General features: G+C 40.1%; 1 long non-coding RNA gene across 6 annotated transcripts in view; it reads left to right on the forward strand.

Annotated features, from left to right (window-relative positions):
* LOC309667176 overlaps positions 1 to 19,158 on the forward strand; it is a 169,291-nt gene that overhangs the window by 111,285 nt on the left and 38,848 nt on the right. For all 6 annotated transcript variants that reach the window (XR_014267578.1, XR_014267579.1, XR_014267580.1 and 3 more), the window contains one exon: positions 12,332 to 12,399. This is a non-coding gene — a long non-coding RNA (uncharacterized lncRNA). The remainder of the gene's footprint in view (positions 1 to 12,331; positions 12,400 to 19,158) is intronic.

Raw genomic sequence — 19,158 nt, forward strand, 5'->3', positions numbered from 1 at the left:
TATATACATATATGACATAAAATTTGCCATTTTGATCATTTTTAAGTGAATATGGAATGCAGAGTTTTTAAATCATCTTTTACAGGGGAATTCTGTGACTTATCTCTTGCTTGTAAATTTGAATCTGAAAAGAAAAAAAGAATTGAAATATAAAAGACCAGTTGAAAAGACCTGCTAACATGGACTCTTCTGTAAACGAGCAGCAAGCTATTAACTGTTCTTAGGAGACCCCATCTGCGGCTCCCAGAGGCCTTGTAGATCCCAGACTCTCCCAGCACCATCTGCCCAGAAATACTGCTCCAGGGTCATTATCACAAAAAGATAAGTGTTCAAAAGGCGGGGGTTTCTCACAGCTTCCCAGCAACTCTGGCTTATTAGAACACTGAGAAAGCTCTCCAGGTGATTCTGATGAGTGGCCCTGGCTAAGAGCTACTTTGTCATGTGGTTCTGTTATTCAGATTGTTGACTGCCATTATCTGAGGCTTCCTTCGTTCAAGATTTCACAGTAGCATTATTTTCATGTTTTGTCCATGTTTTTGGTTGAAAATAATAGTAGCTAACAATTCCTGAGCACTTCCCAGGTGCTGTCTTAAGTGCTTCACACACATCATCTCTCTCTTGTGATCCCCACAACAAATCTGAGAGGAAGAGGCCCTTATTATCTCCTTTACACAGACAAGGAAATTGAGGTTTGGAAATCTCTAGTAACTTACTGGCCTAAAGTCAGGTCATATAGCTGGTAAGTGGCAGAGCCAGGACTCCAGCCCAGGCCCCAGCCCTGATGAGTAGAGATGCTGGGCCAGGAGGACAGATCACAGTAAGGTCCTTGAGTTGCTCCACGTAAGCCCCTGCTGTGGAAAGGTCTCCAACATCAAGAGCTGCATCAGGAAAGCTCTGAGCCAGGCCAGCCCTGAAATGATATTCCTACCCTCCAGGGGCTTTCAGTCCAGGGGGAGAGAGTACAAGGTAGGCTCTAATAAGGTCTATAATAAAGCTACCAATAAAGTAAGTTGGGAAAACTTTTACAATTTAAGTTTTTTACTAGCTGGATGCATTTTTGTCCCAGATACAATGATATGCAGTTGAAACGGACCAGGGTGAAAAAATACACACTATGCAAATCATTTTTTAAAGCTTATTTTGTGTTTTCTAGTACTTCATACTATAGTAGCTGCTGAGCTAAGAGGCCTCCAAGGTCCTGCAGTAGCTTTGAGAAGACAAGGCTTGCTTCACGCCCAGAGCAAACATGCTGGTCCTTCCAGGGCTATTGTAATTAGTCTGTTTACTTGGAACACTTGAGCCGAGTTTACAGGGCCGCTAACTAAAGCCACCATCACTTAAGGGCTGTGTACCTCTCCAGGAGAGATGTCAATTACTGCTTTGCAAATTCTATCAACTTCTTGGCAAAATGGCAGTCAGCTGTCAATGTGAACACAAGATGAATCATGTAACTCAAGAAAGGTAGAAGAATTTGCAAAAGCAAACTTTCAAAGAGCTAGACAAGCCTGCAAGCATTACAGCCTTTGGTTCCTTCATCTTTCACATCAGCAAAGTACATTATGCTCAAAAAAGATATTAATCCCTTTTAGGTCCCTGACCTGTGTATGCCTCTCTAACTTTTCTCTTTTTGACGTTGTTTGCCTCTATCTTTGAAAAGTGCTGAAGCATAAATGCTATTCTAAACCGTGTTACTTGTGAAAATACTTTTAAAATTATTTTTGCTGCCAAAAGTAAAGTAAAAAAGTAAAAGAAATTTTTGCTTATGTTACTTAATCATGGATTTAGAAGCCAGGGATGAAAAAGAAATAATCCAGGATAGGTATGTGTTAACATAAAATGGTTAGGTTAGGAGAACATCAACATCTGTGTTTTTCAAAGTGTGGGCCTCACACCACCTGCTTCAAAATCTCTTTTAAAAAACAAACAAGCAAACAAACAAACTCCACCCAGGACTACCTGAACTCAACTCTCCGGGATAACTATCTGCATTGTTTTTTGTTTGTTTGTTTTATTTTTTGTTTTTAATTAAAAAAATTTTTTAATTGACGTATAGTTGATTTACAATGTTGTATTAGTATCTGCTGTATAGCTAAGTGATTCAGTTATACGTATATATACATTTTTCATATTCTTTTCCATTATGGCTTATCAAAGGATACTGAATATAGTTCCCTGTACTACACAGTAGGACCTGTTGTTTATCCATTCTATATATACTAGTTTGCATCTGCTAATCCCAAACTCCCACTCTATCCCTCCCCCACCCAACCTTCCCCTACTATCTGCATTTTTAATCAGATTCCCATGATTCAGTAGTGTACTGTGGATCTTTTTATTCTTTTCTAATTATAAATGACATGCTGGAACATCCACAGTTCTGGCCAATCACGTTTTTCCCAGTGACTGTGCTTGCTGCCACAGTGAGGGTTCCTAACTTTTTGTCATGGACCCCACAGGGTGTCTGGTAAGTCTATGACTCCTTTCTTAGGATAGTGTTTATACATGCATAAATAAAACACATAGGATTACCAAAAATCAATTATACTGAAACGCAGTTACCAAAGGAAAAATGTAATATCTGCCTTTTTTAGTGAATATATAAAATGATAATAGTGAGTGGTAGATGTAATAACTACCAACATTTCAATGCTGTGATGATCATAAATGAAAATTTGATAGCCTTAACAATTGATGTATCTGTGATTGTGTTAATGATTTCTATTTCTATTATTGGTATTGCTAATACCACTGCTTTATTGCCTACATTCAAAGTAGAAGGAAATGCTAAAGATTAGTTAGAGGTTATCAAAAATAAAGATGTGATTTTTTTTCCTCATCAGGGAGTTCATGAACTTAAGATTAAGATTGCCCTTGTCAAAAGAGGTAGATGGTAGTCATGTAAAAACTTCTGTTGCTTCCCAGTTCAAATATGTCACTACTAAGAAATTTCTTCCTAATAAATTAGAGAAAAAGACTATACTGAATATAGCACATGGCAGGGCAGCAGACACACAAAGATGCTACTCTTGTTTGCCCTAGAGCAGTGTTGGGTGCCTGACCTCTTACTTGCCCACCTTACAGACTGATTGTGTGAAGTTGCAGACAGGTGTTGGATGTGAGATCTGGTCACCCCTCAGAGCAGCTTTTCCTCTTGGACCGTTCATCCTCCAGATCCCTGGAACAAGCTTCCTCCATGGCCTCCCACACTGAGTTGGAGAGGGTGAAAAAAGACTGTTTACATTATGCTGGTGGAAGATTAGTCCTGGGCCCTGGAGTTGCGGGTCTGAAATAGGAGTGTGAAAATAAACCATGGGTACATTTATTTTAAAACCTCCCCCCACGGCTCCATCGTTTCGCGATTTACCCCAAAGGGCCGTTGCTGTGGGTGCTTCACCTCACGAAGGCGAGTGAAGTGCTGAGAGCTCAGAGGAGCCATCTTCTTGGTGGACACTTGGGTCCGTCCACACTCGGCTCCCATCGTGGTGCGGAGTTGCTGAGTGAGTGTGGGTCCTTCAGTGTGACCTCTACTGATTAAAGTGACCCTTCAATGACCTCCTGATGGTGAGGTCACTCACCTGGGGCGGTGAGGCACACCGAATTCGGTGTCAGGAGACAGGGATCCAGTCCTGGAACTGATGCTGACAGGCTGTGTGACAAGAGCAGCTCCTTTTCTATCTCTCTGCCAAGGGTTCCTCGGCTACAGTCAAGAGAGTTGTATTAGGTGACCTCTGTATTTAGTGATTGTATTGGTTTTCTAGGGCTGCTGTAACAATGAACCACAGACTGGGCAGCTTAACCAATGGAAATATCAATATATTGTCTCACAGTTCTGGAGGCTGTATGTCTGAAGCAAGGTGTTGGCAGGGTTGGTTCCCTCTAAGGGCTGCGAGGGAAAGGATTTCTTCCAGGCCTCCTCCTGTGGCTTGTGGATGGCCGTCTTCTCCCTGTCTCTTCATGTCGTCTTCCCTCTGTGTGTGTCTCTGTGTTCAAATTTCCCCTTTTTATGAAGATACCAGTCCTATTGGATTAGGGCTCACACTACTAGTGACCTCACTTTATCTTGATTACCTCTGTAAAAACCCTCTGTCTATATAATGTCCCATTCTAAGGTACTGGCTGTTAGGACTTCAATCTGTGAATTTGGAGGGGACACAATTCAGCGCATAACTGTGATCTTTTGGGTCTTCTTCATGTTAGATCATCTTAGGTATTGGCTAAATGGTCAGCTCTCCTAGGTGTAACAAGTGATTCTGAGACTTTCCTACCAGAGCCAAAGCACTGGTTCCTGACACACTGAGAGGAAATGACCCGTTTTTGGCAGGTCTCTGCAGTGGCCAGAGGAGACTTGTGGGGAAACTCATTCCTCACCCCACAGAGAAAAGGCTAGAAAAATGTGACTCTCCTTTGGGAAATCACAGACAGGGGAGCCAGGAGGGGTAGCGCCATCATCGCCAGAGGCAAACTGAGAAAATCCACTCCCCTCCCCCTCCCCCTTTCCGCCCCAACAAAGCCAGTTCCAGCTTGGCTCAGGCTCTCTGTGCCGGGGGAGAGGCACAGGGTAATTACTAATGAGTAATATTCCCAGCCCAGGGGAGGGTCGTGGTCCCACCTGACCCACGCCCTTGCAGCACCGCCTTAGACACACAGAGCCAAGCAAATCATCAATTCAGAAGAGGAGAGCCATCATGGAGCCGACCAGCTTTCACATGCTTACTCTGGATTTCAAAAGTAAATTGTTGGGTGTTCTCATAGTGTGTTATTTACTCTGTGGCACTTTATCTGTGTTTATAAACTATCTACTTGGTTTTCCTGCCAACTTCAGTGTGGGATAATTGAAAGTAAAGAAAAAAAAGAAAAACACCCAGTGCCAAAGTCTGAAACTGTCATCTGTAAAACAAAAAGAATAAAAAGGCAGCTGACTTTCCAAGCTAAAACATGTACAATCTGATGTAGAACAATTATTTTAAAATAATTTTAAAAACAAAATCCAAAGGAGAGTATGTCTTCTAGTTACCAAGGGATTTTGAACAATTGAGAGAAAAAAACTATATAAAATCTTATGGTGATTTTGATTCCATTAATGTTTCCTTGTTACCTTAGATATATACCACCATCTATGAAATGTGAACAATGAACAGTTATCTAAAATTTTATTACAATGAGGTAAAAGCAATTTTAAATCTATTTGGAACTGTGAATTTTCAACTTCTAAATTTTTACATTAAAAATTTATCTGGGGCTTCCCTGGTGGCGCGGTGGTTGGGAGTCTGCCTGCTAATGCAGGGGACAGGGGTTCGGGCCCTGGTCTGGGAGGATCCCACATGCCGCGGAGAAACTGGGCCCGTGAGCCACAGTTGCTGGGCCTGCGCGTCTGGAGCCTGTGCTCCGCGGCGGGAGAGGCCGCGATGATGAGAGGCCCGCGCACCGCGATGAAGGGTGGCCCCCGCTTGCCGCAACTAGAGAGAAAGCCCTCGCACAGGGGCGAAGGCCCAACGCAGCCATAAATAAATAAATAAATTAAAAAAAAAAAAAAAAACCTCTCAGCTTCTTTAAAAAAAAAAAAAAAAAAAAAATTTATCTAAATCTCTGTGTCAGGCATGCTATTTTTTCTTCCTACAAATAAGATGTCACTCTGCTCCATGACATGCTTCTTTAACTTAGTTCTTTTTCTAAATTGAATTCAGTGATTTTGCTCTCACTGGGACTCTGCACAGTCTGGAATCCAGCTTGATCTTCTACTTCATTTCATAGCTTTTACCCTTGTGTCAGCTTCTGGGACTATTGTTTTTTTTATATACATATATTTATTTTCATGCTTTGTTTTTATATTACTCACAGAAAATGTAGCTGTCATTTACATATCCAGTCGTCTCTTTTTTTTACATCTTTCTAATGTTCATTTCCTGAACAATTTTCTGCAACTCTGCTTTACTTGTTAGCCACTCTAATTTTTGACTGACCTATATACCTCGATTGTAAGTGCCTCAGGGTAGGGATCTTGTCACTTGCTGTTTTATAAGGTGTTCCAGAAACTTCTTACGTGAGTTTGAGTTATCATGATATGCAAACCACTGTAATTATAATCGATTATGAACTTACCAATGCAGTATGTCCTGCAGATAACAGCTCGGTGAGGGTGTGGTCAAATAGTATGGATAACCAGAGGTCGGGGAAAAGGATTAAGCCAAAGGAAAGCTGGACATAAATTTATTGAAAGTGTAAGGGAACCCAAACCTCTTGCAATGTGGCTCTTAGCACGAAAGAGAAGCTGCTGGTAAACTCTCAAGCCCCGGAGAAGACTTGTACTTTAAGAGGCATGCAGAATAGGCTAAATGAGAAAATAGAAAGTCCATGGCTGCTCATTTGGGGCTTGTTGGAAACTGGAAAAGAAAAACTGTTCCTCAAGTACAGAAAGTCAATGCATGTTTTAAAATGTGGTGGTAATACAGTGCCCTGCTTGGAAACTGATCTGACTAGTCCGTGACCCAAATGAACTTCTTTCCTGTCTCTATATTGTTATGGCTATGATCGGTACGTCTCCTAGGAGCTTGGAAAGTGACAAGTCAGAAGTTTGGAGATACTTCTTCTCTAGTGTCAGGTCACTTCTGGTCACTTCCTCATGGGCTTTATCAAATCAACTGAACAGCTATCCTCAAAATCTCCATTAGGTATCTGGGGAATCAATATTTACAAATATCGAAAGTTGCCTTCTTCATTTTCTTTCTAAAGACAAAATGAGATAAAGGAATAGAAAATTTTGAAAAATTTGGAAAAATTGCAAAGTTAAGAAATTCAAAAACTAATGTTTATGAAAAAAAGAAAGCCCTCCTCATAGAGATTGCCCGTGGGGACAGTGGCTTCTGGGAAGCCACTTTCTGGTTCCTGCCTCAGGGCTGCTGCTGTAGCCACCCCCTGGGAGCATGGTATGGAGTGTGGATCTCCATCAGATCTCCAAGACCCGGAGAGTGTGCAAGTATAAAAGAGCTGTTCAGGCCCTGGGGCTAGGATGCCGAGGCAAAGCTTTGCAGCGTGTTATTTGGCTGTGTAAGTGCTCCTGAATCTCAGTCTCTCCTGAGGCTCCCAAGCTTGTGAGGAATTAAAGGGGTGACATCACAGGGTCTGGAGGGGCTATCACCCAGGTTGACTCAGGGAACGGAAGAGTTAGTGACCCCTCACAGTACAAGCTGACCTCCTGGAGAGGAATGCTGGCAGCCTCTGCAGAGGTCTAGGGAAGGTCTCTCTCTGGAGGAACAAACAGGCACAAGAAGACATAAAGGTGGCACGATGAAAGATGCGAACATTCCAGCTTTCCTGGCAGGCTTTCTGAGGTGACAGGGGTGGATGAGATTCACTAAGCAGATCTGGCAAGTCTCCATGGTGCTAGCCCCTTACGGGCTTTAGGCCTCTTTTTAAGGCAGCCTAAAATAAGATAAAAATAATGTAGGGTGTTATGGACTGAATGATTATATGCATCCCAAGTTAATATGTTGAAATCCTAACCCAATGTGATGGTATTAGGAGGTGGGGTCTTTGGGAGGTAATTAGGTCATGAGTGTGGAGCCCGTATGCATGGCATTAGTGCCCTTATAAGAAGAGAGCTTGCTTCCTCTCTCTGCTCTCTACCATATGAGGATATGTACGAGAAGACAGCTGTCTACAAGCCAGAAATAGGGCTCTCGCCAGACCTGCTGGCACCTTGGTCTTGGACTTCCTAGACTCCAGAACTATGAGAAATAGGTGCTTGTTGTTTAAGCCACCCAGTCTGAACTAAGACACAGAGTATGTCCAGAACACTGTGGGAAAATGTATGTGGGTAGTTCACAAAAGGATGAAAAACTAACTTAATATCTTTGGGGACAAAATGAGCATGATTTAGTATCAAAACTGGTACAAAGAATAAAACCAAGGAAACCCTGATTTAAAGTCTTTCTTTTTTATTGTCTTTCTAGGAATCTTCCCTATCATCTAAAAAGGTCCTTAATTAATCAGAAAATGTACACTCTGAAAACACTCCATGGGATTAGTAGTTTTGTTATTGTTTCTGACTCACTTTATACATAAACTGTAGCATCAAGAGTGTCAAACAATGGGACAGTGTTCTCTCACTATAATCAGGCTTTGCTCTCTCATATCAAATATTGCTAATTAAAATATTTTTTCTTGCCATCCTCAAGGTTGTTTGTTACATAATTTCTTATAAAATAAGCCACAAAGCTCAGTTGGTATTACTTTATGTCTTTGAAATGAAATCTAAGGAAGTGTAGTTTAAAATTCTCAGTTATAACTGTTAAAATAGAGATTAAAGCCACTGACCTCAGGTGACCAAACAGAAATTATTATTTTATTTTTTTAAATTGGAGTGTAGTTGCTTTACAATGTTGTGTTAGTTTCTGCTGTACAGCAAAGTGAATCAGTTATAAGTATACATATATCCCCTCTTTTTTAGATTTCCTTCCCATTTAGGTCACCACAGAGCATTGAGTAGAGTTCCTTGTGCTATACAGTAGGTTCTCATTAGTTATCTATTTTATACATAGTAGTGTATATATATCTATCCCACCAGCCTTCCCCCCTTGGTATCCATACATTTGTTCTCTACGTCTGTGTCTCTATTTCTGCAACCAAATAGAAATTATTAAAATTAGTTATATTAAGATATATTACTAAGAACAGTTTAAATGCAAAACTGTCACAATTTCTATAGCTCAATTTCTAAACAAGATATTTTGAAATTTCTGATGATGATGACATCTTTCATAGTTCAAGGAGACCTTAGTAGATAGGATTGTTATCCCCATTTGTAAACCTATTTGAAACGTATGTGTTTGAAAGAATTTTTTGTTTTGTTTTGTTACTTAAAGCAGTTCCTCTATAGGTGTTTCTAAAAGAACTCAAAGCAATATTCTTTATTGCAAAACTTTCTTATTTTCTTTGTGTGCACCTGCTGTTAGATTGGGCAGAGTTTAGAAAACTCAAAGCTTGGGGATCCAAGTAATACAGGAGGTTTAAGTTTGAAGTGATGCTTATTTGCAACATTGTGACCTTTGCAGGTGACATATACTAAAGGTACAAGTAGATGTTACGTACATATATATGGATATACATACACATGCAATTACACACACTTTTCTCTTTCTATAATTAGCATTTCTTTTTGATTCTCTCTATGTGTGTTGTGAACCTGATCACACTATTTTTTCCCTGAGATTCCATGTAGTATAAACCATGTAAGAGTTGAAGGGGAAGATTTTGGGGCTACATTTGGTGATGAATCCTTGGGATAAATCCACATGTCTAGTGTATTTGGCATTCCTCAGCTGTACAAAACAAGCAACCTTCCCACATTTCCTTTAAGATTAATATCAACACCTTATTCAGGGGTCAAGATGCAATAAATCTGTGCTTGCCACCCTAGTCCAACAGGGAGCCTTCCCTGATGAGGCTCACACCTTAACAATAGCTCATTCTTTTTCATCCCCTCAGCACTTAAGAGTTTCAAGTTGGATTTAGTTTTTTTGTAGATTGCCATTTTTCAAACCACACAATATGGTTTTGTTCCTACGACTGCCCCCAAATTGTTCTTTTCAAGGTTACCAACCATCGAAATTCTTGTCACCAAATTCAATAAACACTTGTCAATCAGTATCTTGTCTGTTCACAAGCTGTCAACATTGTGACTCACTCTATCCCCTGGGCTCCTCTGTTAACATTCAGTGTTTGTTTACCTCTTAACCCCATGGATAGTCCTCTTTCTTCAATGCTTCTATATTGGGTTGCCTCTCAAACCTGCTCTTCAAGATCTGCTGTCTTATTTAGTGAGAGGACCCATCCACCCAAGATGGTATGGATGGTATGATATTGTTGTCTGATAGATAAGACAGACACATCTGGATCCAAGATTTGTCTTTGCCATTTTGGGTGCTCTTGTGAAAATTACATCTCTGACTCTAAGCTTCTTCATCTGAGGTCGAGGTGGTAACAATTATGTCATAAGGTTATTATGAAGATTAAATAAGGTCAAGGATATGTACAACTAGCACAATGCCTAGTACATAGAAAACCTTTATTAAGTGTTAGGATCTTCTTAATTTGTTCCTAATTTCTTTAGCTAGAAGTCATCTTGGACCCTTTTCTCCCTACAATTAAACTCCATGATACAACTGTTCACGAAGTGCTATTGATTTAACCTTCTAAAATTTTCTAAGATTCATTACCTCCATCTAGTCTCATGGTTCCCTTATTTATTGACTGGATCATTGTCACAGTTTCCCTGATCCACTTACAGCTAAAATAAAGTTTTAAAATGCAAATCTAATCTTGTCTGGACCCAATTTAAATTCTTCAGTGGCTCCCTGGAGAGTTCACAGTCAAGTCTGCCTCCACAGCATGGTGGGTGGAGAACTTCCTGACCCGCTTTCCACTATCTCTTCAGAGTTAACTCCTGCTACTCCCCACCACAAATCACACCTGGATTTTCTTGAAAGTCTCCGACTGTCTTTAGCTTCCCATGTGTGGTTCTCATGCCTTAGACTCTGCCCATTCTCCTCTGATTCATCTGGTTAACCCCCAGACTTCCCTTAAAGTCAGCTCAGGCTTTTTCTCCTCTAGGAAGGCATCCGGACGAGCCAGCCTGGGTTAAGTGCCCTTCCTTCCACTGTGGTTTCCATCGCCATGTGCATAGCATGGCCATAGCATGGATTACATCATTTTTTCCTCATTGACTTTATTTCCAGTTTCCCTAGTAGCCTGGAAGCCCCTCGGGCTTCTTATAAGATATTCTTATCTCTTGGATATAATATATACCTTATACATGCTATGTCTCAATATGTGTATCTTGAATGAATGGAATGTTGAGTAATTCATTGTAATGAAGTAAAAATTGAATGAATGAATGAATGATTGGATGGATGGATTAATGAATGACTTGAAGTCTTCAGAATGGGCCAGACTGGCAGGCATTCTTTTCACAGGTTGGTTTCAATACCTGTTCACCCTTTTCTATTTGCCTAACTTTTGCCTTCCTCTCTGAGTTAAGTGCCCAGACTCCAAATCCTTTTAACACCCCATACATGTCTCTGTATTAACACTTGCCACCATGTTCCTGACAAAAGATTGAACTAAATTAATGTCAGGGTTGTTTCGCAGTAGAGTCCAGAGTCTAGGCTCACCAGTGGGCTCTAGGGCTGTGGCCTTGTCTGATTTATCAACTGTACTTGTGGATATTTTTATTAACCCTATTTAGAGATGAAGAAATCTGCTTAGAGAGGTGAAGTGACTTGCGCAAGCTTACAGGCTTCTGCAGTGGTAGAACTAAGATTTAATTTCCAAACGCCATGCTCTTCTACGCCCCTTCTAAGAGTCAAAAACAAAGTAGAAAAAGAATCACATTTTATTCATTTCAATTTTTATTCATGTAACTGCTGGATCTAAATCAATTATAGTCTAATTTCTGGTCCTTTACTAATATATGCAGTTCTCATTAGACATTTTGGACTAATGTTATGATTTCTTTTAACAAAGACAATCCAATATGAACCACTTCCCTATTGTGTATGATCAGTGAGGAGAAAGAAAAGAAATGGATTACAAAGTTTTACTCATAGTTTGTTGGTTTACAGACTGTTTCATGTTGTTATTTATAATAATAAATGTATATATGGTGATTTCTAAGACAGTTTTATTCGTGTTGTGACTGACAACAGAAGATACTGAGATAAAATTAATTGTTTCACCTGAGTTGTTGTTAGGTTTTAGCTGAGCAATCGCTTCTTTACCTCCTTTTCCCCCACTTTTTTTTCTTTCTTTCATTAAACCTTTGTTTCAGATCCCTATTTCTTCCGTATAGAAGGGAGGCTTCTAGATGAGGCCTTGTTTGGTTAGTTAATGACCTCACCTGGGCAAGTTCCCACCTTATCTTTTATGTCTTTTGTGTGCACTAGACAAATAAAACAGATGGGGAACAATATTTTGATCCAAAGCACACAGTGCAGTTGGAAATACTTGCTGCGTGTAGCCATATCCGTGTTTATTGTTGTTCTAGATAATAGATGCTAAAACACAGACTGGAAGATAGGAGACCCTAGACATACTACCTCCTTTCTCACGTCCACACCTTTGGTCCTGCTGAGATTGCTACATGAACTGCCCTTTTCTCTGCCTCTTGGGTGAAGCAGAGTTCATCTTTAAAACCTTAGCTCTCTAGCAAACCCGTTCAGATCTGCCTCTGCAGAGGTAGCTGCTACCTCTTTTCAGCAGCACACTGGGTGTAGCTCAGAGGTAGTCACCACACTGAATAATAACCATCTCTTTGCACATTTGTCTTCTCTACTAGGTTGTGAGCACCTCGGGAGCAATAGATTGTGATTATTTCACAACCGAATCCTCAGAGCCAAGCTCTAGGTAAGGCAGACACATAGTAGTCAACTCAAGTGTTTGCTGAATAAATGTGAAGTCCTGTCCTTAGTCTGAGATGATGTAGTATTTGCAACCATTGAATCAGATGATGAAATCCTAAGCCGATCAATGAGGCAATGTTAAGAAAAATGACTAAGGTTCTTTGTATTTACCCAAAGTGTATTGAATGCAGTTATTTTAAAGACTGGGTAAACATTTTGATTGAAATGTGTTAGTTCTGTAGAGTGGGTTGGAGGAATAAAATGGCATAATGGCTAAGAATGTGCTGTTTGAAATCAGTATACCTGGGTTAAAAAACTAGTTTTGGTGCTTACGAGATTTGTGATATTGAACCCCTCTCTTGCATCAGTTCCATTGTCTGTAAAATGAGTACAATAATGCCCACCTCACAGAATTAATTAGAAAATTAGAAAATGTCAGCAAAATTCTCTCCATGGTTCTCAGCACATAGTAAGCAGTGGATAAATTGTCTCTCTTGTTAGTGGACCATGTGCTCCTGAGGCACAACTTTGCTGCAGAGTTGTGTGATTTTGGTCCAAAAGTTTTGTTTGTTTTCAAATGTGCCCTGGTGTGTAGCTTGTTTGTAGGTGCTAGGATCTGACCTTAGCCTCCTGCTGACTTTGAGCCCAACTTTACAGATGACACTGAGTTTCACAGGATGACAAATAACAGAGGACCCATTTTGAGTGAGAATTGGCATTTTAAGGACAGACTTTTTCACTGTTCTCCTTCGCTTTGCACTTACATCTCTCCTGTCTCTTTCCTATTGCAAGACTTTCATCATAATGCTTGAAGATGAGGATGGGAGAGTAGATGACCATATACTCATCCAAACTCTGTTCCAGACATAAGCCTTATGTCCTAGGGGCTTGACCTGGGTACAGGACTGAAACCCCGGGAGTTTCTAAAGTATAGTGTGTAAAGCAGAAATTGATAGAGAAAACTAAGTAAACAGTTGAACTAGGGTGTCAATTCCAAAGTGTTGTTGTCAATTCTACAAGCAGAATTCTGCTGTGAGGTAACATGATGGAAACGGGGGAAAGCAGAACTGAGAAATAAGGTTAAAGGAGGATAGAATAGCGCATATGGAGAGATTCCCTGACCCATGGAGCAAAATCACCAAAAGGTAGCATGGAATAATGGAAAGGTCAGAGGCTTTGAGACCAGACAGGCTGTATGACCCTAAGGCAATCCTCTAACCCCTTTGAGCCTCATTTGTTACATCTGTAACATAGAGATACTGGTGATGGTCTTATTGATTTTCTGGAGGATTGAGGAAGAAGGTGTACCTAGAGCATCCAGCACTTTCCAGGTACTCAGCCCTCAGGCCTGGCTTTGACAGAGGAGAGAACCATCAAGCTGCTAAACCCAACAGAGATCTCAGGAGAAAAGCAAGCTTTCCATTTCTGTAGTCTCTGGTCATCTCTTCTGATCCAGGCTAGTAAGATAGAGAGTGGAAAATCAGATGAAACATTGTTGATGTTTAAGAAGAGGGTGCCGATGAGTTTAGAATTTGTAATTGTTTTGGACTGCTAACCAGAAGGTTGGTTCTGATTGGGTGCTGCTGACGTAGGCTCTGACTCAGTTCCTGTCTCTAATTTGGGGTGGAAGAATGGCAAATATGGAGTCCTAGAGGAAACATTGCCCCAGGATAAAGCTGTTTTCTCCTGAGAGATCCAGTGTCCACTTTCCTGATGGAGTGAGCCACCCTAGTTTGCCTAAACTCTTTTGGAGAAACCATGCAGTTTGGTATATACTCTAATTTCCGCCATGTGCAGGAATGAGCATGATAAGTCACCAGTATTTAATCAAAGTGTATCAAGCATATGTTGTTTGAAATCGTAGTTGGGTACTTTGGACAAATGGCAGTAATTATATAGAATAGCATGATACAGATGATAATGTGAAATTCAGATGCTACTGATTTTACTTAATGGTGTTTAATTCCATTCTTGGGAATAAATTAAGTTTGCTTCAACCTAATTGAAGACGCTTGATTGAGGTGCTTGTCTTGACTGACTTAGTGCTCAGCTAGGTGCATATGGAAAAAGGCAAAAGAAAACGGATAGTCAACAATAAGTTTCCAGGACTTGTGTGTGTTTCAAGCAGCATTAGATTTTTTCTTTTTTTTTTCTGAAAAACTGTTTTTACATTAGTCATTCATTTTTTTTAACTGTTTTAAATATCAGTGACTAAATATAGAAAGAGGAAACGGATATTGATAAATAAGAAATGCTCTTGATTCTTGAGAACCAAATGTTTGCTTGTTTCTCGCTTGTATTTCCAGAGTCACCTGCCAGGCTACAATTACTTGTGTTTTTAAAGGAAGGGTCTCATGTGAGAGAAACAATAAAATGAGAACATTTTATGATCAAAATTTAGCACAGTTCTTTTAATATACTGTTTCCCACTGGGTCCTGCAGGAGACATGATTGTAAATTAAGGGAAAAGCATTTAAAATATGTGTTCCCCGCACCTTTTCCCTAAGCGGGTTGTTTTCGGCTACTTTTGTACCCTGATTCATTTCCCACTCTCCCTCAATTTCACATACTTGAGTGCTGAATCTCTCTCTGCTTTTTGTTGTCTTTCTAGCAGAAGATAACTCCCCTAAATCAATAATCTGTTTTCATCTGAAATGATTTCCTCACATAAAGAAAATATCATTGAGGCATAATTATTAGAATAAGCCTCTTAACACAACTATGGAGAGAATTTTGGAGAGACTCTGGATCTGAAGATCTGTGTTTGAGTCTTGACCTGGCCACTTTTTTATGATCACTTTTGTGATCCTGGGAAAGTGACATCTTTTCTGAACCTCCGGTTTCTCTCCATGAAATGGGATAATACTTCACTGTGGTTATAAGAACTAAATGAAATAATGTCACAAAAGCAGAACTGCTTGTAAATTCCAGTTGAAAAGCTTTTAGCTTTGTTTCTCCTAAAGTACAGGGACAGTGTCTCCATCGTTTTTATCCTCAGCACTTAGCAATGAGCAGGCATACAGTAGGCCCACAGAAATGTCCGTTGAAGGAGCTACTGATATCTTCACAGGTGCCTGCTTCATGTCAAGGCTTCTTTAACCATCTGTGAACTCCTCTGGGACCAATGTCAAACTTACCAGTATGCTTCTCACAAATCCTGACACTGTTCCTGGCATAACGGCAGTTGTCTCCTGAGGATTCCAGAATGAATGGGTGGGGGGGGGGGGAGGTGGGCATGTTGGCAGCATGCGCTACTTCTGAGGGAAGCAAAATCTACCATATCATATATGTTGGACCATTCTTTGTAACTATATCATTGAGCAGAGAAGTCTTCAAACTTCTCTAATGACGTGGAAACCTAGACAAGCATTCATAATGAAAGAATCATGCATAACACTGGGAATAATAAATAATCCCAAAGAGATCACAGATGTTCTATCATAAGTACTTTAATAAACTTTATAAAACTGTTTCCAGGATAAATGCATTTCCTCTAATGGCAGTAATTAGAATCTGTAATAAAACTAAACAAAGAATTGGAAGAGATCATTTATTGTGGATCAACACAGTAGCTACATTTGCCCAGCTGCATTTTCTATAGCTTTGTAAAAGACGTATGAGTCAGGGTCATGGCATATGAGAACACTGTGCTGTATTCTTTCTTTCTTTCTTTCTTTCTTTCTTTCTTTCTTTCTTTCTTTCTTTCTTTCTTTCTTTCTTTCTTTCTTTCTTTCTTTCTTTCTTTCGCTGTGTTGGGTCTTCGTTGCTGCGTGTGGGCTTTCTCTACTTGTGGCGAGCGGGGCTACTCTTCGTTGTGGTGCGCGGGCTTCTCATTGTGGTGGCTTCTCTTGTTGTGGAGCACAGGCTCTAGGGCACGTGGGCTTCAGAAGTTGCAGCGTGTGGGTTCAGTAGTTGTGGCTCGTGGGCTCTAGAGTGCAGGCTCCGTAGTTGTGGTGCACGGTCTTAGCTGCTCCCTGGCATGTGGGATCTTCCCGGACCAGAGCTCGAACCCGTGTCCCCTGCATTGGCAGGTGGATTCTTTTTTTTTTTTTTTTAACATCTTTATTGGAGTATAATTGCTTTACAATGGTGTGTTAGTTTCTGCTTTATAACAAAGTGAATCAGTTATACATATACATATGTTCCCATATCTCTTCCCTCTTGCGTCTCCCTCCCTCCCACCCTCCCTATCCCACCCCTCTAGGTGGTCGCAAAGCACCAAGCTGCTCTCCCTGTGCTATGCGGCTGCTTCCCACTAGCTATCTATTTTACGTTTGGTAGTGTATATATGTCCATGCCACTCTCTCACTTTGTCCCAGCTTACCCTTCCCCCTCCCCATATCCTCAAGTCCATTCTCTAGTAGGTCTGCGTCTTTATTCCCATCTTGCCCCTAGGTTCTTCATGACCTTTTTTTTTTTTCTTAGATTCCATATATATGTGTTAGCATGCTAGCATGTTAGGTATTTGTTTTTCTCTTTCTGACTTACTTCACTCTGTGTGACAGACTCTAGGTCCATCCACCTCACTACAAATAACTCAATTTCGTTTCTTGTTATGGCTGAGTAATATTCCATTGTATATATGTGCCACATCTTCTTTATGCATTCATCTGTTGATGGACACTTAGGTTGCTTTCATGTCCTGGCTATGGTAAATAGAGCTGCAGTGAACATTTTGGTACATGACCCTTTTTGAATTATGGTTTTCTCAGGGTATATGCCCAGTAGTGGGATTGCTGGGTTGTATGGTAGTTCTAGTTTTAGTTTTTTAAGGAACCTCCATACTGATCTCCGTAGTGGCTGTATCAATATACATTCCCACCAATAGTGTAAGAGGGTTCCCTTTTCTCCACACCCTCTCCAGCATTTATTGTTTCTAGATTTTTTGATGATGGCCATTCTGACCGGTGTGAGATGACATCTCATTACAGTTTTGATTTGCATTTCTCGAATGATTAATGATGTTGAGCATTCTTTCATGTGTTTGTTGGCAATCTGTATATCTTCTTTGGAGAAATGTCTGTTTAGGTCTTCTGCCCATTTTTGGATTGGGTTGTTTGTTTTTTTGTTATTGAGCTGCATGAGCTGCTTGTAAATTTTGGAGATTAAACCTTTGTCAGTTGCTTCATTTGCAAATATTTTCTCCCATTCTGAGGGCTGTCTTTTCGTCTTGTTTATGGTTTCCTTTGCTGTGCAAAAGCTTTTAAGTTTCATTAGGTCCCATTTGTTTATTTGTGTTTTTATTTCCATTTCTCTAGGAGGTGGGTCAAAAAGGATCTTGCTGTGATTTATGTCATAGAGTGTTCTGGCTATGTTTTCCTCTAAGAGTTTGATAGTGTCTGGCCTTACATTTAGGTCTTTAATCCATTTTGAGTTTATTTTTGTGTATGGTGTTAGGGAGTGTTCTAATTTCATACTTTTACATGTACCTGTCCACTTTTCCCAGCACCACTTATTGAAGAGGCTGTCTTTTCTCCACTGTATATTCTTGCCTCCTTTATCAACGATAAGGTGACCATATGTGCGTGGGTTTATCTCTGGGCTTTCTATCCTGTTCCATTGATCTAAATTTCTGTTTTTTGTTCCAGTACCATACTGTCTTGATTACTGTAGCTTTGTAGTATAGTCTGAAGTCAGGGAGCCTGATTCCTCCAGCTCCATTTTTCTTTCTCAAGATTGCTTTGGCTATTCGGGGTCTTTTGCGTTTCCATACAAATTGTGAAATTTTCTGTTCTAGTTCTGTGAAAAATGCCAGTGGTAGTTTGATAGGGATTGCATTGAATCTGTAGATTGCTTTGGGTAGTAGAGTCATTTTCACAGTGTTGATTCTTCCAATCCAAGAACATGGTATATCTCTCCATCTATTTGTATCATCTTTAATTTCTTTCATCAGTGTCTTATAATTTTCTGCCTACAGGTCTTTTGTCTCCTTAGCTAGGTTTATTCCTAGATATTTTATTCTTTTTTGTTGCAATGGTAAATGGGAGTGTTTTCTTAATTTCACTTTCAGATTTTTCATCATTAGTGTATAGGAATGCTAGAGATTTCTGTGCATTAATTTTGTATCCTGCTACTTTACCAAATTCATTGATTAGCTCTAGTAGTTTTCTGGTAGCATCTTTGGGATTCTCTATGTAGAGTATCATGTCATCTGCAAACAGTGACAGCTTTACTTCTTCTTTTCTGATTTGGATTCCTTTTGTTTCTTTTTCTTCTCTGATTGCTGTGGCTAAAACTTCCAAAACTATGTTGAATAATAGTGGTGAGAGTGGGCAACCTTGTCTTGTTCCTGATCTTAGTGGAAATGGTTTCAGTTTTTCACTACTGAGGACGATGTCGGCTGTGGGTTTGTCATATATGGCCTTTATTATGTTGAGGAAAGTTCCCTGTATGCCTACTTTCTGCACGGTTTTTATCATAAATGGGTGTTGAATTTTGTCCAAAGCTTTCTCTGCATCGATTGAGATGATCATATGGTTTTTCTCCTTCAATTTGTTAATATGGTGTATCACATTGATTGATTTGCGTATATTGAAGAATCCTTGCATTCCTGGGATAAACCCCACTTGATCATGGTGTATGATCCTTTTAATGTGCTGTTGGGTTCTGTTTGCTAGTATTTTGTTGAGGATTTTTGCATCTATATTCATCAGTGTTATTGGCCTGTAGTTTTCTTTCTTTGTGACACCTTTGTCTGGTTTTGGTATGAGGGTAATGGTGGCCTCTTAGAATGAGTTTGGGAGTGTTCCTCCCTCTTCTGTAT

This window comes from Balaenoptera physalus (assembly GCF_965194825.1).
Source record: "Balaenoptera physalus genome assembly, chromosome: 9".
NCBI classification, from domain to species: Eukaryota; Metazoa; Chordata; class Mammalia; order Artiodactyla; family Balaenopteridae; genus Balaenoptera; species Balaenoptera physalus.